A 12,939-nucleotide genomic window follows, 5' to 3' on the forward strand; every position below is an offset into this window, starting at 1 on the left:
AATCTCACTAAGCAATCTGAACCATCCGATGATCACTTTTTTCAAACGGTGTCCGATCAGAGCGAGGTCGGTTCCATCTTAAAGATTTTATTGCGTTGAGTTCATCAGTAATCTCGGATTTTCGATCTGATGGTCGGATCACCGAAAAAGTGATCAGAAAGCTTAAAAAAATACCCATTTTCTTTCTCATTGTTTTGTGCTAATCAAGTGGCTGCCGGCGGTGAGGCTGGTTGGAAAAGCTTCCCTAGATGGAAAGGAGCTGGTTGGGACCAGTGGTGTCATAGAACCATAGCCGGAATGGCCAAATTTTGGCTGGAGAATTTCTCTCTCTCTCTCTCTCTCTCTGCCACCTACTGTCATGTGCCACCACTGCTGGTGGTTGACTTGGCATGGTGGGGTTCCTCGGTGTCTCACCGGCATTGCTGCTTATCAGCTGGAAGGGAGAGCAAGAGAGAGAGAAGGTAAATGAGAGAGTGAAATCGGGAGAGAGAGAAAAGGGAAGGGGGGGGGGGGTTGGGGTCTTTTTTTTTTGAAATTTCCTTTTTTTTTTTTCTGCTAGACGTCCTATTAATGTAACTTTATATATATATATATATATATATATATATATATATATATATATATATATATATATATATAATTTTTTCATCCTGTCATGGCCAACTTTCAATTCAATTATTATTATTATTATACACCACCAAATCCAATAAAATAAATTAATAAAATTTAATTAAATTTCCTTATAATATAACAAATTAATAACTTAAATACCACTACTAAATATTAAAATTATTTCATCTAACTAAAATAATAAATATATTAAAATATTTATGTTTCAATACTAAATAAAATATTTAAAATTTATAATAGAGTTTAGATATAAATGATAACAATAATGCACTCACATTCAAACTCTTAGAACGATACTTAATTGATATAGAATTTTCAATAATATTAATAATATAGCTTTGCAATTAGTTACGATTCTGATTAAATACTTTGGAACACTAAAATTTTAATGAGAATATTATTGACATGTAAATATGAATAAAATTCTCTTAAATCAAAACTAGCAAGTATATTTAATATTTAAAATTTATAATAGAGTTTAGATATAAATGATAACAATAATGCACTCACATTCAAACTCTTAGAACCATCCTTAATTGATATAGAATTTTCAATAATATTAATAATATAGCTTTGCAATTAGTTACGATTCTGATTAAATACTTTAGAACACTAAAATTTTAATGAGAATATTATTAACATGTAAATATGAATAAAATTCTCTTAAATCAAAACTAGCAAGTATATTTAAAATTTTCATACAAATAAATAAGTATAAATAAAAGCATGATAATACGAGTACTTTAATATTTAATATAATATTAAACTTTAAAACTAATCATTTAAATTCAAAATTGAAGCTTTAAAATAATTGTACAAAATATGTTTAAAATAAATAAAATATCATTAAAATAATCATTTTATAATTTATTTAAATTTTATAATTTTTCAAGGCATTATAATCTCCCCACCTTAAGAACATTCGTCATCGAATGTTTAAACGACCAACTTTGGTGTTTAATTCACTTCCACCTTATACTGATATGTGTTCTTATGACTCGCCTTTATTCCTCTATCTCATCAATCTTTGCTCTCTAAGAACGTGACTTGCATTCCTTGCCATGTTACTGTAACTTGTCCTAAACATTTCTTAGTGTGCCCCTTGCATGCTCAATCTTTCTTGTTCTCATTCTTGTAATCAACTCTTTGCAGGCCTTTCTACTTTCCTTGGGTATAGTTTGCTCCCTTTTTCTTATTATTATTGATACCTTTTTAATCCACTGTACTTCCTCCTTACCCTTTGTCTCGAGTTTTGAGCCTATAGTACCAATAGTGCTTATGCCCATCTTGTCTATCCTCAAACTTGTGCTTCCACACCCTTAAGCCTCTTCCTTCGAAGATGACCATCCCATTGTTATAAACTTTAACCTTCTTCAAATTTCTTATTCCTTGCTGGATTGCTAACTCCATTACCTTTGGAATTGTAACTCCATGATTGGCTCCTACTAATACATCCTTTATATTGTATGACACTATGGTACCACCCTGCTATTTATATTCTGCAACACATGCAATTCACCAGGGAAGGTTTTTCCCATACCTCCTTCACTAACTTGACTATCAAAATATTGCTCATTATGGTTAGATAGGTGTCCTTAAACTTATCAGTTCCACCTGATCTAATGGGGTAAACACGTGTTCTGCCACAATTCCTAACTAGATACTTAACGTGTTCATTCTCCTTGATATAGCCATATCTACTGCTTACACTCTATTCATCTTTCATATTATTGTCATTTGTCTTGTGTCTCTTATACTCTGTTATATTCTAGAAGATACCATTTACTAATAAATTCTTCCAGAACTAACTTTAGTGTTACCAACAATCATTCCTCTGATCCTTGTACTCCTTAATAACTTATGAGTAACTTTTATACTTATCTTGTCCTATCCTATCCTTTACATATTATCATTTTGTCACTCATATTCCCTTATATAGTTACCTTATTAATCACACTAAAAATACTTGCTTAACTCCAATTACAGACTCTAGGTCTCAGCATTCTGAATTCTAACATCAAGCCTTTGTGCCATTATTCCTTATTCCTTTCTCTCATCATGTGTGTTTGAATCCATTAGATTGACTTTTGTTCAACTTAATATTTACTGACTTCGCTTCTTTGTCTGATAAGACAGTTTGAGTTACTTTTGCACACCTTCAGGTTACTATCTACTTTGGTTACCTATCTCACCTAGCTTCCCTCATACCATTAACACTCAAAAGGTCCTTGTTCCATTGCCTCTTATTCTACCTTAGGGACAACAAATAGACAAAGTCTATTCTAGATCCTATAACTCCGAGCTTCATGTTTAGGCTCCTAACACTGCACCAACTACAATGTGACACCCCTTACCCGTCTACAGTATAGCCGAGTAAGATATGTCACACAATGTACCTGAACATCCTATTTTATTTCAATCATTTTTATTTTTCCTTAATTTATTTTTATTCATAGTTATGAAGTACAATTTGTGAAATATAATTCATTTAAGTCATTAATTGAAATTATAAATTTATTTAAGGTTTCACAAATTTTATAGAAAATCCGGCAGAGTACCGGCTAAAAATGGAGAAAACAGTTCTTCGGAACATGTGAAAAACACTTCCAATAAGTTTTCAATCATTCCCAAACTCCATTTTATCAACAAAGTCTCACTATTTCTCAACAATACTTCCATTTCTCATTCATTCATTTCATATGATATTCATATACAAGTCATAAATAAATACTCAATTTTTCATTTATAAACACAAATTTTTACTATTTACATTAATACCAAAATATATTACACAAGTCTCAATTATACATGAGAAAATAAAAGTTAATTATAAAATACCAAAATGAAACCTAGTGTCCTACCAATGCACTGAAGTTGGTGAGGTGACACGGACATTATGCAGAACTGTGGACGGCCTCACCCAGTCTGCGGTCTACTGGGCTCTCTTTTAGTCTCTCCAGAACCTACGCGTGGCAAAAAGCAATGCACTAAGCAATAATGCTTAGTGGTGCCAATAATAAAATAAAAAGAACTAAAAGAAAATAAATATGCAGTGAATATATTGATGTCTTATGCAGACAAATTTTTTTTGTAATTATTTGTAATCTTATTTATTTGGTACTTATTATATTTATTATTTCATTAAATTTATCAATTTTCATTTTTTTTGTTGCCCAAGTAACCTAAAATGGATGATTGGACTGGATAAACAGGTAAACTGGCACTGGGTGCCAAGTACCTCTGGCCGTCACACCATCGGTCACATATGTATCTCCCGGTGTGCAATAGAACAGCTGATAAGCTGTAATAAACATTAGGCACAGGGCCAAATATCATCATAATATCAGAATGGCTAAAAGCTATAAAATCACATAATGGCATAATGCCATGTGCAGTACTACTAACTGAACCCTATTGGTATACCAACCTATCCAAACCAATCTTACTAGGTGTACTAGGGCATGTTACACTTTTAAATTTTACAATTCTTGAAATTGAAGTTTAAGTGTTACTATTCATTTCATTAGTCAACTAAAATGTTGACTTTAGCATAGACAATTGGTACATTGGTTCTAATATTCCCAACATACCACATTTTGCATTCTAAAGTTGTTGGTATTGGTTGCCAATACCATTTATAAGCTTAGTGTTAGTTATTCACAATTTTCAGATTTCAAGCACTAAGTTTACTGTTCTATTGGTCATTTGTGCAATAGGAATTTAGTAAAATTGTCTTCATGAAAGTTATTCCTTATTGTGTCTAGTTATATTTCTTTTTTTGAATAACTCCATTTGGAGTTTTGGAGCTCAAGTTATGGCCTAAACACCATAACTGGCCGGATTGCAAACTTTCCAGATTTTCTGGACAGAACCAAATCTACAGGGTTTTGTACATTGATTTCATGTCAGTTTTTGAATATGTTATGATCAAAATTTGGGTTTGGTTTCTGCATGAAAGTTGTAGGTCTATGTCTCAGCTTTCTGCTGGTAAAATTTCAAGTTAATTGGACCTTTCTACACTGAGTTATGACCAAATGAATTAACACTGTTCATTTGGTCATTTTGCCCAGGCAGAATGCAAGTCACCCAGATTAGGGCAATTTTTAGGTCAAATTGGTTTGGTTTTCTGGGAAGGGTTTCTTCACCAAAGTTGTGCCATTATGTGTCTAGTTTCATGTCCAATTAGCCTTGCACCAATTGAAGCTCTACAACTCCATTTATAGCTGCCCAAACCTGCTGGACTCACATCCAGTCCTGTAGGTCACCAAGGGCAGCACACCTAATTTCAACTCCAACATCCTTACGCACTTCAATTCCTTCTCACACACATTCAAATGGTCACTAATTGACCATTATAAGGTTAACATACCATTACATGAGCAAACCCTAATGTTGTTCAAATGTTCACTTTTTTTTTTTCAAATTCTTTTATGCATTCCACTTGCATTTCACTTACACAATCATATTTAATCACTCATCTCATACCAAGGGCTGCTCATAACCACTTTGCTATCAAGCATAATCATCAAACCCTAACCAACCCTAGCTACCAAAATTATAAGGGGTGCATAAACACATATTTTTATTTTTTTTTCTTACATTTCCTACTTATTTCATGCCATTAAACATGAATTAAATCAAAAGTAGTAATAGTTGGTCACTAACCACTTGGAGCAAAATTTCTCCCTTCACAAAACTTCCTCTTTTCTTCCTCTTCTTGCTACCTAGTAGTGATTTAAGGTGTGAAGATCAAGTTTAGTGTAGGGCTTGAGTGATTTTAGGGTGAGATTTGGTGAGTTATGAAGCTTTGGTGGAGCTTTCATGGAGGTTTGGGTGGAAGGGAGTGTTTCGGCTGGTTTGGTTTGGAGAAGATGGCTGATGAATTTTTGTTTATTTTTATCTCTTTTTATTTGTTTTAAGTGGGCTTGGTTAATTGTAATTGGTGGTAATGGTTTAATGACATCATGGTGATGTCATAATTGGCCTGTTATCTCATTTTCTTTTCTTTTCTTCTCTACTTATTTTCAATTTACTTTTTAGCAATATTTATTCACATTTTATGTCATAATAATTATTTACTCAACTGGACAAGTCGGCAAAAAATCATCTCTGAAGACGAAATGAGCAAAATGTCCTCCATTTGGCTTAACAGACCAAAATTGTCTGTACCGATTAAAAATTTTTTTTAAGTATTTTCTTGGCATTCTAATGCCTTAAAAATCTCAATGACCCTTCTCTGGAATTTCAAAAATTATTTTATGAATTTTCTCCCTAGTCTAGGGCTCCTAGTTGTGAGAACTACAACTTCCCACTAGGTTACCCATCACTAGGGCATCGGCTCATTTAACTTGATTGTATTTTATTTCTAAAATTTTTCCTAAATTTTTCTTATTAATATTTGAGTTTATTATGGTTCCTCACTTTAGTTTAAATATTTTTTTAGACATTCTAGTTGTCCGAACCGACACCGGTCACCGGAACAGTAGAATGTACGAAATTGCTACAATGAGGGTGTTACATACAACCTACTCTGAGTATTGCACTTCTGGGTTCTATACCTTGATAAACGTTATCCTTAATGTCATCCTTTCCTAAGCTCTTTATCCTTACTTTTTTGTTTACCTGATTTACCCTTCCTAGAACTGTATTTTGCCTCCTCTGTATCTTAATTGTACTCTTCCTAATCTTATCCTAATTTGGGCTTTTGAGTTTATTCTTTAGCTAACTCCTTTTTATCTTACCCAAAATTGAACTTTGACTATTTTATTCTTTAGCTCTATTCTCTTTCTTAACTTGACTGTTATGTCAGAAATTTATACCTTTTTACAGTCTTTAATAAGTCATCTACACTTAAATGTTACTCTGAATTGGTCCTCTGACTACTCTAGCTAGCACTTCCACTAGCATTCGTGTTATATCTCGACTACATCTAACCAACTATTTTATCTTTCCTTTCTGCACTTCTTATATATATATACATGTTCTATAATTTATCTATGCTAACTTCTGTTCTTATCCTTTCCTTTACTTAGAGTATACTTTTGTCTTGAGCAATAAGAAGCGAAGGGGGAACTCAGGGAATAATAGTTGAACATTCACTGCATAATTTTTATTCCTGCCCATTAGACTATAGACTACCCTCTACTACCTTGTGATGGAGATTTACAGGGATTCTATCTTTTCATTTCAACTTAGATAGCCAAACTTAAGGTACTGGGCATCCAAATTTATCATTAACTCAAAAGCTTTACATATATCATGATCTTATCACTTATGATCCCCACAGTGGGATTTGTGTCCTCTTTAGGGTACCTGAAACAACTCTCTATCATAGCTTACAGTCCTAATTGGAATGCCATTTAGTTAGTCACTAACACCAATAGCAATCTACTGTCTCTCTTAAAGAACATTATCATACTCTGTAGCACATCTGACAATAAGAGAGGTATTGCATCTACTACATTGCCGCAACTATATAAGGCCATCTACTCTCTTATCATACTCTAAAATTCCCTAAAACATCATCTCACAGGCTATGAACATTTTTCCTAGCCTTCGATCTCCTTTAGGCAGTAAGGTTGTACTTTTCACCTCGCTGACACACAAAAGATATACTAGTCTTACTAAACTTTAGGCAAAACATCTATCATACTGCAAAAACTGTCCAAGATCCCATACTAAAGACCAGATGGTCTCACTTTATAGGCATTACCTTTACTTTGCAACTAAACTAAAACCTCTAGTTTTATGGCAATTCCTGATATAACTCTAGCTCATGCTTAGGTAACCAAGTCACTGACTTTAATTACCACTTAAATGTGACCTTCGATATTCTAACTTAAGAGTTTTAAACCCTTAACTAGGAGTTTTTTAAGTGTGACCTTCGATATTCTAACTTAAGAGTTTTAAACCCTTAACTAGGAGTTTCTAGCTCCTCTGCAGATATAGAACTTTTTTCTGGCGTAACTATACAAAAGTAGAGGCCATCTACAAACACCTTTAGGAAACACATTGGGGATGCATACTGTAACTTACAACATAAACATCAAGAACATTGCATAGCTATTATGATACATCCCAACAAAACTAGGTTTCCCAAACTCTCATTTCTCTTTAACCCCTTGACACTATAAATTTACTCTGATTGGGTTATCCACTTATGACTACTAGCAGTGGTACCCTCACTCCCATCTAAGGTAGTTATACTGTCACAACTCACCTTTAAATACCCATGCCTTGCACTAGATAGACATGCCACTTAGCTTTATTCTGATAGAATTATAACATTTCTTGGAGTAAGATCTCCCCTGGCAGACTTTAGCACTTTTGCTAGCTCAATGCACTCCACAAAAAATGAGACACTACTGAAGCACTTTTACACTATCCAAAGAATAATGCAGAATCTATAAATAAGAAATTATAAAAGAAAACGAAACAGAATCCTATACTCTACACGTGATAACTCTAGGTACATATTTTTCCATGAATCTAGAGCCTAAGCTCTAATACCAACTTTGTATGACCTAAAGTCTAGGCCGGACAAGCATTAGGACTTGGGTCAGCATAAGGCCCCTAAAGCCCATAGTAAGTCTAACTATTTCTAGCCCAACTATTAGGCCCATAATTATAGTCCAATTTCAAGAAAATAAATGGATAGAGTCCAGCCATAAATTAGACTATCCAATGGTGAGTTTGCAGCTCACCCAACTTATAAGCACAAAATATCTCAATTTGGGGAGCTCAACTCACCCTCACAATTCTCAAGTAATTAAATAATCAAATGGGAGCTGAGCTCCCTCATCCCCACCGATTACTCATCTCATACATTCCAATATCTCCATAAAATATGTTTACAGATTCAAAGAAATAAATCATTCCAATCCCAACCATTTTAGAACACTTCTAGCACATGCGGAATTCTAAATTAGAAAATAAAAAAAATAAAATCACAATAAAACTTCTGCTGGTAAACTTGCGAGAAAGAAAGCAGATTAATCTCAAAGAGCCCTCCTATGACCTAGGTAAAAATGGTTGAACAAGAGTGAACATTCGACTCATAGAGTAAGATATTGATTTTAAATATAATTTCTATAACTATCTAAGGCTAATGCATCCTAAGTATGAAATCCAACATACACAAACTTATTCAACAAAATTCAAGCAATACTCACACAAAAGATAATTTAGAGCACTCATACACCCATGTGTCATATCACTATATATAAATATGGGAGCTGATCCCCTATACAGCTCTCTTAATCCAATAATTGTCAGGGAGATCAGCTCAAGCTGGACTTTCTCTTAATAATCCAAATGCGGGAGTCAGCGAGATCAACTCAAAGTCGTACTCACCCTGACTTATCCACAAAAAGGATTGAGTCCCTGCGAGTCAAGCTCCAACTGTTCTACCTGTCCTACCCATATCCAATATCACACCACTCGCACGCCGACACACGCACACAACTCCAAATTACCTTAAGGTGACACCCACAATAATTTCATCAAATAAAGATACAATGCAAACCGTCTCTAAGATTTAGCTATATATATATATATATATATATATATATATATAAGTGAATGCATGGGCATGCCTTGAATATATAATAATATTAAAATTATAAATAAAATTAATATCTACTCACAGATCAATAAATAGTTACTGTGATGGCTGGGTGGAGGAAGAAGACTGACTCTAATCATCTAAATAATTATATTAATGACTATATTAGCAAAAGTACAAAATAAGAATTTAAAGAGTCAAAAGACACCCTAATTTATGCTGAAAATCTGACAGAGTTTCTCCTATACCTAGAACCTACCCAACTTGCAAAGTAACTCAAACAACACTTTTATAACCAAAGGCCTCAAGTCCACATCTCAACAACATCACACAGCCCATCCTGAGCCTACCAAACCAGACAAAACTCAAGTAATCAGACAATTTAGCTATAAGGCTTAAAACTAATATTTTTCAAAAAATCATCCAAACCAACTTAATAAAATCTATAAATGCACCCTACAGTCATTAACGATGCTATTAAGTTATTGCAAAAGAATCATAATTTTTTGGCTATCCATGAATATTTTATGAATTTTTTTTCTAAACTTGATATTAGGCAAATAAGGCAATTTAGAGTTCGAGTTTACCTACATTAATTCTGACACCTGGAATGCATCCGAGACATCTGAAAATGCTAGGATCAACTGTAATATTGATTATATTCTAGGACGGGTCTCCAGGCAGTCGGATTAGGCCGAAAACTCAATCTTGGGCATCGGTAAGCTATCATCAATCCGACCGCACCTAAATGAAACCCAAAATTTTTTAATAATTATCATATAATTATATTTAATTTTTGGACATCAAAAAAGTAAAAAATCTCATCAAGCAATCTGAATCGTCCGATGATTTTCCTTTTCAAACAATGTCCTATTGGAGCAGGGTTAGTCCCATCTCAAAGGTTTAATTGTGCTGAGTTCATCAGTGGTTTTGGATTTCCGATTTGAAGGTCGAATCACCAAAAAAGTGATCGAAAATTTTAACAAATACCCATTTTTTCTCTCCTCATTTTGTGCGAATCAAGTGGCTACCGGTGGTGAGGCTAGTCGAAAAAGCTTCCCTAGGTGGAGAGCAGCTAGTTGGGACCAGTGGTGTCATCGAACCATGGCCGAAACGGTCGAATTTTGGCTGGAGAATTTCTCTCTCTCGCTCTCTCTATCTCTCTGCCACCTACTGCCGTGTGCCACCGCTGCTGGTGGTTGAACTGGAGTGAAGGGGTTCACTGGTGTCTCGCCAGCACTGCTGTTGGTCGGCCGGAAGGGAGAACAAGAAAGAGAGAAGGTAACGGAGAGAGTGAAATCAGGAGAGAGAGAAAGGAGGAGGGGGGGGGAGGGTTTCTGTCACTTTTTGTTTTGAAATTTCCTTTTTTTTTCTCTGTTGGACGTGCCATCAATGTAACTTATATATATATATATATATATATATATTTCCTTGATGCACAATTGGGTCCTGTCATGGCCAACTTTTAATTCAATTATTATTATTATTATTATTATTATTATTATTATATACTGCCAAATCCAATAAAACAAATTAATAAAATTTAATTAAATTTCCTTATAATATGACTAATTAATAACTTAAATACCACTACTAAACATTAAAATTACTTCATTTAACTAAAATAATCAATATATTAAAATATTTATGTTTCAATACTAAATAAAATATTTAAAATTTATAATAGAGTTTAGATATAAATGATAACAATAATGCACTCACATTCAAACTCTTAGAACCATACTTAATTGTATAGAATTTTCAATAACATTAATAATATAGCTTTGCAATTAGTTATGATTCTGATTAAATACTTTGGAACACTAAAATTTTAATGAGAATATTATTAACATGTAAATGTGAATAAAATTCTCTTAAATCAAAACTAGTAATTATATTTAAAATGTTCATACAAATAAATAAGTATAAATAAAAGCATGATAATACGAGTACTTTGATATTTAATATAATATTAAACTTTAAAACTAATCATTTAAATTTAAAATTGAAGCTTTAAAATAATTGTACAAAATATGTTTAAAACAAATAAAATATCATTAAAATAATCATTTTATAATTTATTTAAATTTATAGTTTTTTAGGGCATTATAGTTTAAGGCACTAAGGAATCCATCCAAACAACAAGAAGCATCTCATTTGGTGACTTATGAGTAGAGTTGAATCGTAGGGCTCAAACATCTTCTAAATCTCTTCTAATCTTATGAGTCATTGATCATTACAATAGGCCAATGGAAAGACCCAAAGATGCCATTTTAATACAACTCCAAAACACCCTTTCATAGGGCAACTTCAGAAAATAGACCAAGTCAACTACAAAGCTCTGTTGGAGGTAAACCAAAGCAGATATTCATTTATCCCCCTAAGAAATCTCGAACATACAAGCAAAACACACAACCAAAATCTATTCACAACCTAGCCCTGAGAAGGGGAGGGAAGAACCCACACTCCAAGCTAAGGAAGGCTGCAAATCGGCAGAGAGGGAGACGAAGAGGAATCTATCTTAGGAACTGGAGTCTCATTTTTTTCCTTTATGCCTTTTACGTTGTCCTTTCTTACATAGATGCAATGCATCTCCCATCCCCTCTTTTTTTTTTTCCTCTCTCACCTCTTTCTATCATTTTTGTTTCCCTTATTTTTCCATTAATTAATTAATCTATTTTTGCATCTTCTTCTCAATTTTAGATCACAACCTCACAAATTATAACCTCATGGAACACAATTGCACAAGTCTTGTTTCCCTTATTTTTTCATTAATTAGTTAATCTATATTTGCATCTTCTTCTCAATTTTAGATCACAACCTGGCAAATTGTAACCTCATGAAACACAATTGCACAAGTCTTAGCCTTACAACCTTGTAGCCTTCCTCTTGTCATCACCATCCTCATCTCAATTAATTTAATTATTGTGATTTTGTTTTTCGATTCATCTATTTCTATATAACGCCTAATCAAGGGGTCGTTACCAACTCCAAGGAATATATCAGATTAAAGCTACTGGAACTCATAGCAAAGTTAATACTGTAAACTTTGACTTTTTAGATGCTCATTGTACTGGTTCGAAACTCTTTTGAAAGTCAAATTATTATTTTTTAATGATGTGTGAGGTTGATTTGAACCATGGATGATTTGGAATGGTTTTTTTTTTTTTTTTTTCATTGAGAATGTAGCTAAATAACCCATAATATGACTAGAAAGCTTCAAAAGTCAGATTTTCTCCTTGTTTTTGGTGGCTGTCATCGGTCAATAAAACTTCCTCATGCTAAGACAACGTGAATGGTGGATGTCCGACAACTGTTCGACGTCAGGCAACGTTGAATTTGGTTGTATCTTCTTGTCGGTAGGAGTTGACCCGGTTCATTCTCCATCAATCGGTCGTCAATGGACAAGCTTTCGATGGTTGCTAATTCGCTAGGGGAAGAAGAGGCAAAAGGCAACGGTTCAAAGGATGGGCGGCTAGTAATGATGGCTTGGGGAGAGTTGGCTATTTTTCCAAAATGCAAGAATAAGAGAAGCTGCTGCACAAAAGGAATTTATTAAATACTTTTTAGCAATTTAATTATTTAAATTTGATGATTTTCATTTAAGGTCATGCTCGTTATCTTAATAAATAAACTAAATGTGAGTTAAGTCAGTGCTTTTGAACTTAATAAATGAACCAATCAACCTAAACTAGAGTCAAGTTTGAGTATAATAAAATTTAAATGAGTTGAGTTTAAACTTAACA

The sequence above is a fragment of the Hevea brasiliensis genome, chromosome 5 (genome assembly GCF_030052815.1).
Source record: "Hevea brasiliensis isolate MT/VB/25A 57/8 chromosome 5, ASM3005281v1, whole genome shotgun sequence".
NCBI classification, from domain to species: Eukaryota; Viridiplantae; Streptophyta; class Magnoliopsida; order Malpighiales; family Euphorbiaceae; genus Hevea; species Hevea brasiliensis.